Source organism: Lissotriton helveticus, chromosome 2_2, assembly GCF_964261635.1.
Source record: "Lissotriton helveticus chromosome 2_2, aLisHel1.1, whole genome shotgun sequence".
Taxonomy (NCBI): Eukaryota; Metazoa; Chordata; class Amphibia; order Caudata; family Salamandridae; genus Lissotriton; species Lissotriton helveticus.
In genome coordinates this window covers 390,320,185-390,332,587 of record NC_136060.1, presented here as the reverse complement: position 1 = coordinate 390,332,587, position 12,403 = coordinate 390,320,185, and the positions used below count along the sequence as shown (strand labels likewise).

Below are 12,403 nucleotides of genomic sequence, written 5' to 3'. Positions count from 1 at the left end.
TTTTAATTTTCACTTGTAAAAAGACCCGGTGGGGTGTCCCAAATATGGAGTAGGAGGGGATTGCCCTCGCCTAAGCAGCCCTTGCACGGTAGAGAAGAGGCCTAAATGCGGACTCAGTAAACCCAGAGTAGACCTATGTATGGTAGAGAAAAAGAGGTCAACAACTTCTAGTACTTGCCCAGCGTGTGCATGGCGCGTTACTAACACATAAGTAAATAGAGCACTCCTGGCCTGGGATGTGGAAGGAGAACAGTGTCTATTACCGATCTGATCGCATTCCTGAGACTAATGCAATCCAATTGGCACTCTTGTTGAGTACCTGGGATTGTGTGCGAGTGCCAGCCAGTGGTCGGAGGATCGCACCGCACAGCTCCGACACGTCTGAAAGCACTGCGTAGAAGTGAGCCCGCTTCCACTGACTGATTGTGGGTCCTGTGAAGGGAATCAATAGTTCAATAGGCAATTCACTACTAACAATTCAATTAAGCATAAATAAGTAGCATCAAGCCTGCACTTATCTTATGGCTGCAAGGAGCAGCAAAGGAAGAGGAAGGTCACTGTTGTGGGACTATGTTGGGCCTGGGATGTCCTCACCTCTGTTGAACTCTTATGAACCTCATCCCTAATGTTAACAGGACTTGTGGTTCTTTAATGCTTTATGTGGCTACTGTTTTATTTAAACGAAGACAAGAAGCATAATCCTCACCTCCGGTCTTGACATCGAACTATGATTACAGGTAATAACCATTCCTTCTCTCTCAAGGGATCTCATTGATAATCACAAACGCTGAATAGAGTAGCAAGTTTGTCCCTACAACCGGCGGTGAAATAGAAAAGAGATGACCCATAGAGAAAACTAAGAGAATAGTTTCCTCAGTTAAGCCTATGCTACTTGAGTATCGGTACTCGTATCTCGAGTCAAAACAATAGTGTTTGGTAAAAGTGTGAACTGATCTCCACATAGCTGCTTTTCATACTTCAGCAATGGGAATGTTCCTCATTAAGGAGCTGTAGCCGTCTTCCCTCTAGTGGAATGAGCATTTGGTTTACCAGACAGAATTTTATTTGCTTTCTGGTAGCATATTAAGCTACAAGACACCTGGATATAGATTGTTTAGAAGTGGCTAAACCTGTAACAGGGCCATAGTTTACGAACAATTAAAGAGACTTGCGTATGCCTTTTGTTTTGTCTAGTACTATTTTAAGACTTGCCTAATATCAAAAGTGTGGAGAGTTCTTTCTGCTGGAGTGGCAGGGTGCTGAAAGAAAGTAGGCAAAGAAATTAACTGTTTAATGTAAAAATCTGAAACAACTTTGGGTAAGAATTTCAGATGAGTTCTCATAACCACCTCACTGCTATGGAACACTGTATATGGTGCGTGAGAGCAGAAAGCTTGAAGCTCACTAACCCTACGTGCTGACGTGATAGCTACTAGAAAAGCAGCCTTCCAAAAAAGGTGTTGTAATGAGGATTTATGGATGGGCTCAAAATGAGATTGTATGAGATGTAAGAGTACTATGTTCAATTCCTAAGGAGGGAAGGGATGGCGTACTGGAGGAAAAACTGTCTTCAAACCCTCTAGGAAGTCTTCAATAACAGGGACTTTGAAAAAAGAGGTTTGTGAAGAACATTTTCTATAGGCCATAATTGCCGCCAAATGCACTTTAATAAAAGAGATTTGTAAGCCGGATTTGGACAGATAAAGAAAGTATGGAAGTAAAGCATCATCTTGGTACGTCATTGGATCAAAGGTCTTGTCAGAACACCTGATACAAAATCTCTTACATTAAAAAAAATAAGCTGAATGCGCTGATGGGCGCTTAGCCTCCTTAAGAATGTTTATGCATCCTTGTGGTAGATTTAAATGTCTATATTGTACAAGCTCAGCAGTCATGCTGCCAAACTCAAAGAGGAGAAATTGGTGTGAACCATCTGACCTCCGAACTTCATGAGAAATCCTCATCTGTACGGCAGCTTTATGTGTGAATGCTCTGATATGTGGAGAAGGTCTGTGAACCACCATTGACTTTGGAGCTATCAAAATCATTCTGACCTTCAAGTAAGATAGCTTGATGATTACTGATGGCATTATGGGAATCAGAGGGAAAGCGTAGAGAAATTTGCCAGACCAGTCGATCCATAGGGCATTCTCCAATGTCGCTAGTTGGTAATCGCTCAAGGCGAAATGTGGGAATTTTTTGTTTTTGGCAGTTGTAAATAAAACCCCACATGCAGAAGATGTTTTGAATGGAAGTGGCTTGTGGAACCCACTTGTGATTGTCTGGAAGAATCCTGCTTAGGGAGTCTACTCAAAGATTCTTTACCTATGGAAGATGGGTTGCAGTGATTCTCAGGTCTTTGGCTAGCAACCAATTCCATATTGTTTGGGCCTCCAGTGACAATGTTCTGGACCTTGCTCCACCGTGCTTGTTCAGGAAGTACATTGTTGTTGTGTTGTCTGTCTGAACAAGAAGGGATTTCATCTTGAAAGGACAGTAGGAAAGACTTCAACACCAAATGAACAGCTCAAAGTTCCAGGAGGTTGATATAAGTCATTTGCTTTGTGGACCATGTTCCCTGAATTTGAAGGTGGTCCATGTGTGCTCCCCAACCTAACAGAGCGGCATCTGTCACTATTGTCTGAGAGGGATCTGATGAAAAGTCATCCCTTGAAGGAGATTTTTTGACTTGCACCACCATTTGAGGGATTGCCTTGCTTTGAGGGAAAGTGAGAACTTGTCTTCGCAGTTGCCTGAGTATTGACTCCACGTGTCCTCCAGACATTCTGGTAGTGGTCTCATGTGGAGACGGGTATTTGGCGTCAGAAATATGCAAGATGCCACCAAGCCTAGGTGAGATGATACTTTTCGCACCGTTGGTTGAGAGACTTTTATGAGATATTGACATTTCAGAAGTATGGATAGCAGTCTTTCCTCCGAAGGATACACTTTTGACTTTAAGGTGTCGATAATTGCTCCTAGGTAATGTAAGACTGGACTGGTGAGGAAGTCGATTTCTGTTGATTGACATGAAGACCTAACTGGTTATGAGTAGAGACAGTTATTCGATAATGAAGCTGTGCCTGTTGTTGCATTGATGCCTTGATAAGCCAGTCGTCTAGGTATGGCTAGACAAATATTCAGAGTTTCCTGAGATATGGTGTGGCCACTCTCATGTGCTTTAAAAATGTTCTCGGGCTGAATTGAACCCAAAAGGAAGAATTTTTTACTGATAGTGATTGTGCCTTACCTAAATCTCAGGTATTTGCAATGTTTTCTGGATATTGTAATATGAAAGTGATGTCTTGATGGCTTTGAGGAAGATATGATGCAATGCTAGCAATCTTAACTTTTCTCTCCGTGTCCATTTGTTTACAACTTTCAGATCTAATATGGATCTGAATTTGTTTTTGGGACCTTTCTTTTTCACCAAAAAATAACAGGAATTAATCCTGTGCATCGTTGGTTGGGAGGAATGAGCTCCACCGTATGCTTCTGCAGAAGGATGTTCACTTCTGATCTCAGCATTTGCAGATGTTGATTGGAGGATTTTGGTGGAATATTTGGTGATGGGCTGGTGAATCTGAGACAATAAGCATTCTGTTCAATATTCAGAACCAAAGCATCTTTTATGATGTATTTACACTCTGTTAGATACTGCGAAATACTTCTCCCAACCAGAGTGTGTAACGGAAAAAGGGGAAGCAGAGACTCATTGTTTGGAGCCTGTGATAGACGTTCCTGCTTGGGCAGCTTGGTGGCTAGCTCTTCCCTTGGGCTGACACCTTTGCTGAAATTGGAAAGGTCTTTGCTGCTGCTGTTGGTGGTGTCCTTGCAACCATTGAGGAGTTTGAACCATATGTGGATAGAAGCACCCTTCATAAGGTTTGTAAGGGTGCTTCCGATGTTCCTTGCATTTTTCCAGACCAACCGCCTTCAAGATCTCCATCTCAGTCATTATTCGAGCTATTTCGTCACCTGTATGACTCCCAAATGGAGTGTCACCAGAGAAAGGAAGATTAAGTATCCTCTGCTGTGAATATTGTCTGAGGGGGGTAAGACATAGCCAAGAATGTCATCTAAGGGCACAATCATGACAGCAGCCGTGGGCTGCCAGAAAAGATTAATCAGCAGCAGCACTGATCATCTGGTTCGAGATCATCACGCCCTCAATCAAGACTTTGAGGAAGTCCTCTCTGCAGCCTCTTGGGAGGGCCTCACCAATCTGCTGCGAAAAGACCCATAAGGCTCTGTCATACCTGCCTAAGAGGGCAGATGCGCATGCTGCTTTCATGGTTGTCGCAGCTGTGCCACATACCCTGCGTCCCACTGATTCCATTTTCTTATTCTCCTTGTCTGGTGGAACTGTGGACAAAGGAGTTGTAAGATCTCCTTCTCCTGGAGTCCTCAGAGGAAAGTGAAAGAGCCCTGGCAGAGGACTGACCCTTACCTCGCTCACGCAATATTCCACCTTCAGACTGCATTCTGTGTTGCTCTTCTGTTACATGAAGGCAAATATTCTCCCTGACCCCACGGTACACCGGGAAAAGGTCTTGCAGCATTGACATCTGTCATGGATGTGGCTGTTAGAAAAGTAGATGATACATACTTCATAAGTGTCTGATTTGGTCTTCTGTCTGCCCCAGGCAGGGCATTTATCAAATAAATATGGTGTTTTATTTGATTGGAAATTTTATTTTTCTGAGAGAAAATAATAGAAACACACTGGAAATGTTGTAACCGGTCAAATAAAGGTGTTGACAAAACATTCTGAGAGAACTTTTTAATGAAAAAAGCCAAAAAAGGCTGAGCTCAGTGCTCCAAGATCCTGTCACCAAGAGCTGGAAAAAAGAACTGAGGTAACTGCCACCTACGGTGCATGAGTGGATACTGGTGAGCTGTGAACCCTTAAAGGTACTGACTCTCTTTTCATATCTGCAGAGTTGTAGCCTATATGTCTACATTGTCTTCATTCTTCTTCATAATTTGTTTTCCATTAAAAAAGGTTTGTGAATGACATTTGTAAGGAAAATTAACACAATTCCAGATAATTTCTACTGTTTTTTTTAATTATATATTAACCCTTTTTTTACATGCAAATTAAAGCAATTGGCCAATACGCCTCATTTACAGGCTGCAAAACATGTAATAACTTGAGTGCTTGTCCACGCCTTACTGAAGAAAGCAAACATCTACACTTAAAAAATGATATTATAAAGAAGTGCTCCGGGATCCCAACACATGGGCGTGACTATTCACTGCTTATGATTACCGATGGGGATCCCCTGAGAGAGAACCATCAGTTTTGTTTCGGTCAAATAGCCTCAGTCCTGATGACAACCCTACCAAAGATTTTATTTCTTTTCTTTTTCACTCCTTTCAAGCCCTACAAAGTTAAGATAATTTCTTGATGGAGTCTAATCAGGGTTCCATTAAGCACGTGAACAGTCATATGCTTAATGAAATCCTGATAAGACTTCATCAAACAACTGTCTTAACTTTGTAGGGTGGAATTGAGAGTAAACCTCAGGCAGAGCATAATTCACCATAAACAAGGAGGACTGGATGTCCCGGACATTGATTCTTCTTAAAGAGCATCCCAACAACAACATATGTGGGAATCGTCAATGGATGAAATTGAAAGGGAATGGCTTTCTCGGTCATTAAATTGGTTGCCAGTCTCTGTGACAGCTACCTTGATCATGAAAAGCAACATGGTTCAAACAGTGAGGAGATCCACAATCTTAAAAGGAACCCAAAGGGTATAGGATGGGATCAATTCAAAGAAGAGACTAACAAGCTATCTCTGCCCATTGGGAGACCATGTTATAAAAGGAACCATCAAATCAATTGAGTAAATTAGACCAAACTTTGGACTAGGGTGGCGATGAGAGGTTCCACTATTTACAAGTACATCACTGGGTCCTGCACTACACAATTAAACCTGGAGCAACCTCCTTTGAGACATTCCTACAAACCTCTGACTCAGACAAACTTTTGATGTGAAAGACATCGGGTGTTGCAAATAGCTGAGGCCCGACCAAGTAGAGGTTTTTCAGTTCATGGGAAAAGGAGCTACACAACTCTCTCTCAGATGAGGAATGAGGAGTCATATTATGTTACTTGCATACGTGATCCGTAAACGTAGGAGGGTTGGAAGCACAGACGAACATTCCTTATAGATAGCATTATACAACAGCCAGACGACATACAATCCACGGGAGATGATCTGAAGCATGTGGAAAGGAATGAGGGGTTCACTGTTGCACATATTGTTGCATTATCATAAAATATGTTTATGGAGCGCAGAAGGCACATATTTACCAGGTATTTAGGACCCGCTCCAAGTAATTGGCACTATACTGGGATGCTGGGAAATTGGTATTGTTGCTCCTGCTGTTAATCAAGCAGACACTGCTAGGAGAATGGGTAAAGGTAGAACCTCAGTGGAACTACACTGGCACAACAGACTTGGGCAAATGATGGGGATGGAGAAAACATCACATTTTGTTGCCAGAACTCGACACGAATTTTTGAAAAATAGACAACATTGTTAGACGCTTTTGTAAATGATACCAAATTGCTTACTTGTCTAAGGACTCTGAAGTCACTACAGATTCTGCCTGTGGAGGTGAACACTATTTCAGTAACTTGGGCATTCTGACAGGCGATTGACAAAACGTGCCTCTTCTTCAATAATTGACTGGTGATTATTTTGATCAATTTGTATTGCGGCAACTCCAGGGAAGGTGGAAGGGTGCGGATAGTTCATATATTTTGTTTCATTATTTCTGTTCTTTTTTTCCTTGAAATATCAATAAAAAGTGCTGAACAATAATTCAACTATTCAATCCATTACATTTTAGTTTTTCTAAATGAGATTCCCCAAGACATGGGTCCCACCTGTGCTCAATGTGACATTGGACTCAAGTTGCAACTCAAGGACGAAGTAGGCAGAAAGCAAAGTAGGCTTATTTGTGTGCCCATCCGGAGAAGATCTGGCAATTCGGGCTGGACTGTTCTTATTACAACAGGAAAGACACTGATTTAGAAATGGCTGATCTCTCTCTCTGGAGTGCCATGGCAAAAAATATGATGGACCGACTAAGGAATTATTAGTGGCTGAAATGAATTCAGGCATTCCAACCTTTGTTTTTTTGTTGTGGTATTTGAGACGTCCTATGTGTGCCCAGGTGTGTTCACTGTACCTTTGGACGCAAGCTGCTCCTCACTGATGAAGCCCAAATTGGCTGAAACCAATCTTGAGTTGTGTGTGTTCCCATCTGGAGTTAAAAACGTTCGTGATCAAAGCCAAAACCGATTGCCTTTGCCAATGCTAATTTTTCACAGTATGGAGCTACAATGACAGAACATACACAAATGTTGCAGTGGCAACAGAAAAGGCCAAGTATAATAAAAAACGGCACATTTCACTAAATGCTTGGTTTATGTTACTGAAACTAAATGTATGGGTCACTTGAAACACACTGGGCCACCCTTTACACATTGTAGCCATTACTAGGTCTGGAAAATGGCTTATTGTCCTTGTATTAGAACTTTTCTAGGTCCATATCTTCTAGATGTATGTATTACGTAGATTATGTGTGATTGCACCATTTATGCTTTTATATAAGAAATGTAGCAAGAGACGTTTGTCAAAACTAGATGTGGGTCAAGTTTCAAAATGTTTTGCATTTGGGCAAAAATCAAGAAAACTGGGTTTAATAGGTAATGGTGGAAGCAATCATGCCTAGAGGAAAAATCAATGTACCCAGTTCTTTATTAATGAAACAGCAAATGTAGGATATGTTTGCTTATTTTTTCTTTTTATCTAAAGGTGTTAAGTGCCAGAGTCTTCGTGCAAAGGGAGTTTCAATATTACATTCAATGCCACACAAGAAGCTGAACTGGATTAGAATGCAATTACTCTATATTTCGTCCTGTTTAAAATGTTTTGTGTTAAGCAAGTTTTGATTACAAATTACCAGCACACTAATTCGGAAAACGTGCATAATATATTTCACAAAAAGTCTACAAACCCTCTCAATTGCCCTGCGTGAAGCTCGAGCGTGAAAGCAATGGAGCCCGGGCCCCCAAATGCTATAAAATTCTGTGACTTTGCATAAAGTTTTCAAACTTCACTTAGGACAGTATCCCTGGGAGGGTAATTTTGGACCAGGGGCTGGGCCCGCTACACATATTTGTCAACACCTTCTTGTAATAGTGCAGAATGATCATAGAGTGGGAAAGTGGGGGGGGTCGCCCAGTTCATCCCTTCCCCTGTGCAAGGCCGAAATGCTATTAGGGGCAGGGGTTCAGAACACAACTGCAAGGCAGATATAATGAGGCATCTCAATCAGACATCACATGTGACCAGTAATTCCCCTCTTTCCCCCTTCTGCTGTGCCCTCTGAAAACCAGAATACAAAGCCCTGCCTCTCCGAAGGGCGCCTTTCTGCAGGATTAATCAACTTTTGTTGGCAAAATACAAATTACAAGTCCTTTGTGGGCTGACCCTCCTCCTCGGTGGGGATTCTGCCCCCAAGTTAGGGGGGGCATTATCTCCCAGCGGATTAAGAGATCAGAACGGGCAGCTGTAATTATTAACACACTTCAATGAGGTGTCTCCCTGAATTATTAATTAGAAATGTCAACTGTTCATTTTTCCCGCCCATATGGGGAGTGCTGGGGACTACGTTCTTAAGCAGGGCTAATTTCTCATTGGGATGTGCGAACTGTGCCTAAGTTTACATAACAGTAATCTTCTGGGCGCGTCTACTTCTCCTCACGCACAGGGGAGAGTTAGAGCAGCTCTGCGTATTTAATGTCTCCTGGGAAGACAGAGGAATTCTCTAGAGGAAAAACAATGGAAAAGGCCAACCCAGGGCCACTTTATCAAACTTAAGTTATGTAGTGAAGGAATTCTCGGTTAATGAACTGCCAAGCCGAGGCTAAAAATAGAGAAGAGAAAGTAACCATAGGTCAGGGTAAAAAAAAAACGCAGCGGTTTCTGTGCCTTTGTATAGCAAGTGCCAACTAATAAAAAAATTTAACTTTTAGTCAAGGAATCCAATTAGAAGCTTGATTTAGAGTAGGGTTGTGATGGAAAATCCTCTGATTTCAGGAGAAAGAAAATTCAAGGATGGCATTTTCACCACCATACTGGACTTGAGCACTGAATGAAAACCTATGTAAACAGCCCTCTGACTCAAATCTGTCATCTCACTGTGGGTTATATTCACAAGAACGTGTGCTAAACATCACCAAAAAATTCTAACGCACCTTTACACATCGCAGCCGATCGCGGAAAATAACCCAGTGTCAACATGGAATTCACAACAAGGCGGTAGCATGCGATAGTCTGCCGAAACCGCGGCCAATGTCCGCGATACAACCACCTCGGCGGAGATAAAAACACAAACCACAACACAAAAAAAGTGCGAAGAGACCATTCGCGATGAGGAAAGCAGGGATAAGCACCACCAGGCCCGCGACACACATGGCAGGCGGGAATAAGCACAACAAAAGCCTGAAAAAATGCGACAATCCAAACAGAAAACAACACGCACAATGGAGGCAACCCGAGCCAGCATACAACCCCACAAGCCCCATTGGCAACAAAACATTGTACATGGCAGGCCATCTCGGATAAGGTGAATGCAGCCTGAGAGCAGAGGTGGACAATGGAAGAAAACCAGAACATCCGGAATGATGCGAAACGCACAAACAATCAGAAACACGCCGACAACAAGAAAGCAGCAATGCAGACCGGAGGTGGGAGGCCAGCGCCACACCAGGAGCTGGATGACATGGTGTCGACGACATCAGTCTGGAGACAGTGACATGACCGGGGACCGGAAACTGACCAAAACAGACACAACATCAACAGGGAGAGGAACCAGCAGGGACCTGGGGGAGATGGGCTCAATGGCACACATGCACAATTAAGCTCAGCACCATTGCAGACAGACCATGCCCAAGAGGGACAACACCAACCAAGAGCACAAGTCACACAACCTGGCAACATCACACCACAGAACAAGGAGGGAAGGGTGAGCCAAATCAGAGCGGAAAGGACATCTCACTCACAATGCAGCACACACACATAGGAAGCAGAGCACCCCAACCTCGGTAGACAGCCACATGCATCTGCCTAAGCACAAGACAGGGACAGGACAATGCACAAGTACAAACCCACAGTCCTGATGGGGTAGCAATGCACGTATGGCAGGGAGCCAGAGAGTCCGTGACACACACATTGGCGTATAAATCAAGACACAACACAGTTGGAGACAAGTTAGAGTGCGTAAACTTTATCAACAAGTGCGTTTTTCTTTTTTTTTTTGCAAGGCAAGATGGCCGAAATATATTGCGGCTCTTCCGGCTACCGACAGAATCCTACAGCAATCCTGTTTCCCTGAGGCCATCGACCATACTACATTGCAGCGACTAATCGCCTGCAACTCGAGGACTGTCTGACAGCAAAATTGCAGCTCATAAGGACTGTTAAAACCGCGAAAATCGGCGGTTCACCCTGACGCCACGCTAGAGGCAATATGGCGGCCCCCATGCCCAGATACTGCTGAGTCAGAGACTGCGGATCGGAGGCATTGCTGCTGAGTGCCACCCCCGTGGAAGCATTTACCACTCAGCGTCCGGACGTGCATAATCTGGAAGGTAGCGTGATATCGAACCGCTGAACCGACTCACGGACCACATCTGAGATTCGTGTGCCGGAGCCCTGGTGCACTGAGGTGATCTGCATGCTCTGGGAGGGGCGCTGCGGGAGTTATCGTGACAGAGAGGGATCGCAAGGTGGAACAATATTGGCCACGACGGATAAACACTGTAGCCTCTGACTGAGTGCTTCATTTGGGGACATATAGCTATGCGGTGGGAACACGCAGCAAACCACTATTGCGGCCGAGTGGCGGTGAACTTTGCAAACAGGTGACTGCATGGTACAACTGACTGTTATGCATACAAACCAGGGGCAGCGACGCTGGGGACACGCATATCCTGGTCAGAACCTGGGAGCTTACTGAGAAGGCTTGCGCTGACATCTAAGCGCTGTGAAAGTTATGGAGGCCACACATGGGAGGACCGACAGGGGTGAGAGACATAGCACCTGCACTCCTACTGCCCTTTACTGCGCCAGCACCGCAACCAACACTGAACTATCCCTCACACTGGGGTTGGTATGGGGACAGTGAAGCGGTGAGCATACAAAGCAGGTGCCGCCGAGGAGATGGATCTCTGATCGGTGAAGCTCAAGGAGGCCGACAGAGAGGGGAAGGACCGGCGTTCACCGTGAAAACATCAAGACAGGCACTATGAGTTGTTGAGGGGTGCGGGGAGTGCAACAGCCGTACGACAGGGACCTTAGTTTGAGGGATTCACGCTGGCCCCCCAACCCCCTCACACTGCCGAGAGCCTTAGCCAATGGGTTGTGAACCAGCGACAGTGAAGATGCATGGCATGACATGGACTGTTCCCATGAGGCACAGGGTCAGAGCTGATTTGCATATAGCCAGTGTCTAACCCAGGGTGGTGTGGAGTGCAAAAAAACGATGGATTTGGGCCCAGATCTTTGTACTGGGGTGAATGTATGACATTGTTCTACATTCTGTCCATCAACTGTGTTTTTTGCAATTTTCACCCCGAGTGTGCTGGGTATGCTCAGACGTGAGTCCCAGGCTCTCCACACCACTGGAGTCAAGCTATCCAGGCTGATGAAGGCTGATAGCCAGAAACCGGTCCTTGGATGCTTGATTCCGGTCTGGGAAAGACATGGCTTGGTAGTTCGGACTGGAATGTTCCCATGAGGCACAGGGTCAGAGCTGATTTGCATATAGCCAGTGTCTAACCCAGGGTGGTGTGGAGTGCAAAAAAACGATGGATTTGGGCCCAGATCTTTGTACTGGGGTGAATGTATGACATTGTTCTACATTCTGTCCATCAACTGTGTTTTTTGCAATTTTCACCCCGAGTGTGCTGGGTATGCTCAGACGTGAGTCCCAGGCTCTCCACACCACTGGAGTCAAGCTATCCAGGCTGATGAAGGCTGATAGCCAGATACCAGTCCTTGGATGCTTGATTCCGGTCTGGGAAAGACATGGCTTGGTAGTTCAGACTGGACTGTTCCCATGAGGCACAGGGTCAGAGCTGATTTGCATAAAGCCAGTGTCTAACCCAGGGTGGTGTGGAGTGCAAAAAAACGATGGATTTGGGCCCAGATCTTTGTACTGGGGTGAATGTATGACATTGTTCTACATTCTGTCCATCAACTGTGTTTTTTGCAATGACATGAAACCTGGCAGTGTGGCACAAAGCATGTAAAGGGGCCAACATGGATACAGTGGCCATGCCCAAACAAAAGTTCAAGTTCAAGTTCAAGTTTAAC

The 12,403-nt window shown here is 44.4% G+C and overlaps 1 long non-coding RNA gene across 3 annotated transcripts in view; it reads right to left on the bottom strand.

Moving 5' to 3' along the window:
* LOC144821495 (uncharacterized) overlaps positions 1-12,403 on the bottom strand; it is a 786,063-nt gene that overhangs the window by 699,924 nt on the left and 73,736 nt on the right. The gene's annotated exons all lie outside the window — the stretch shown is intronic.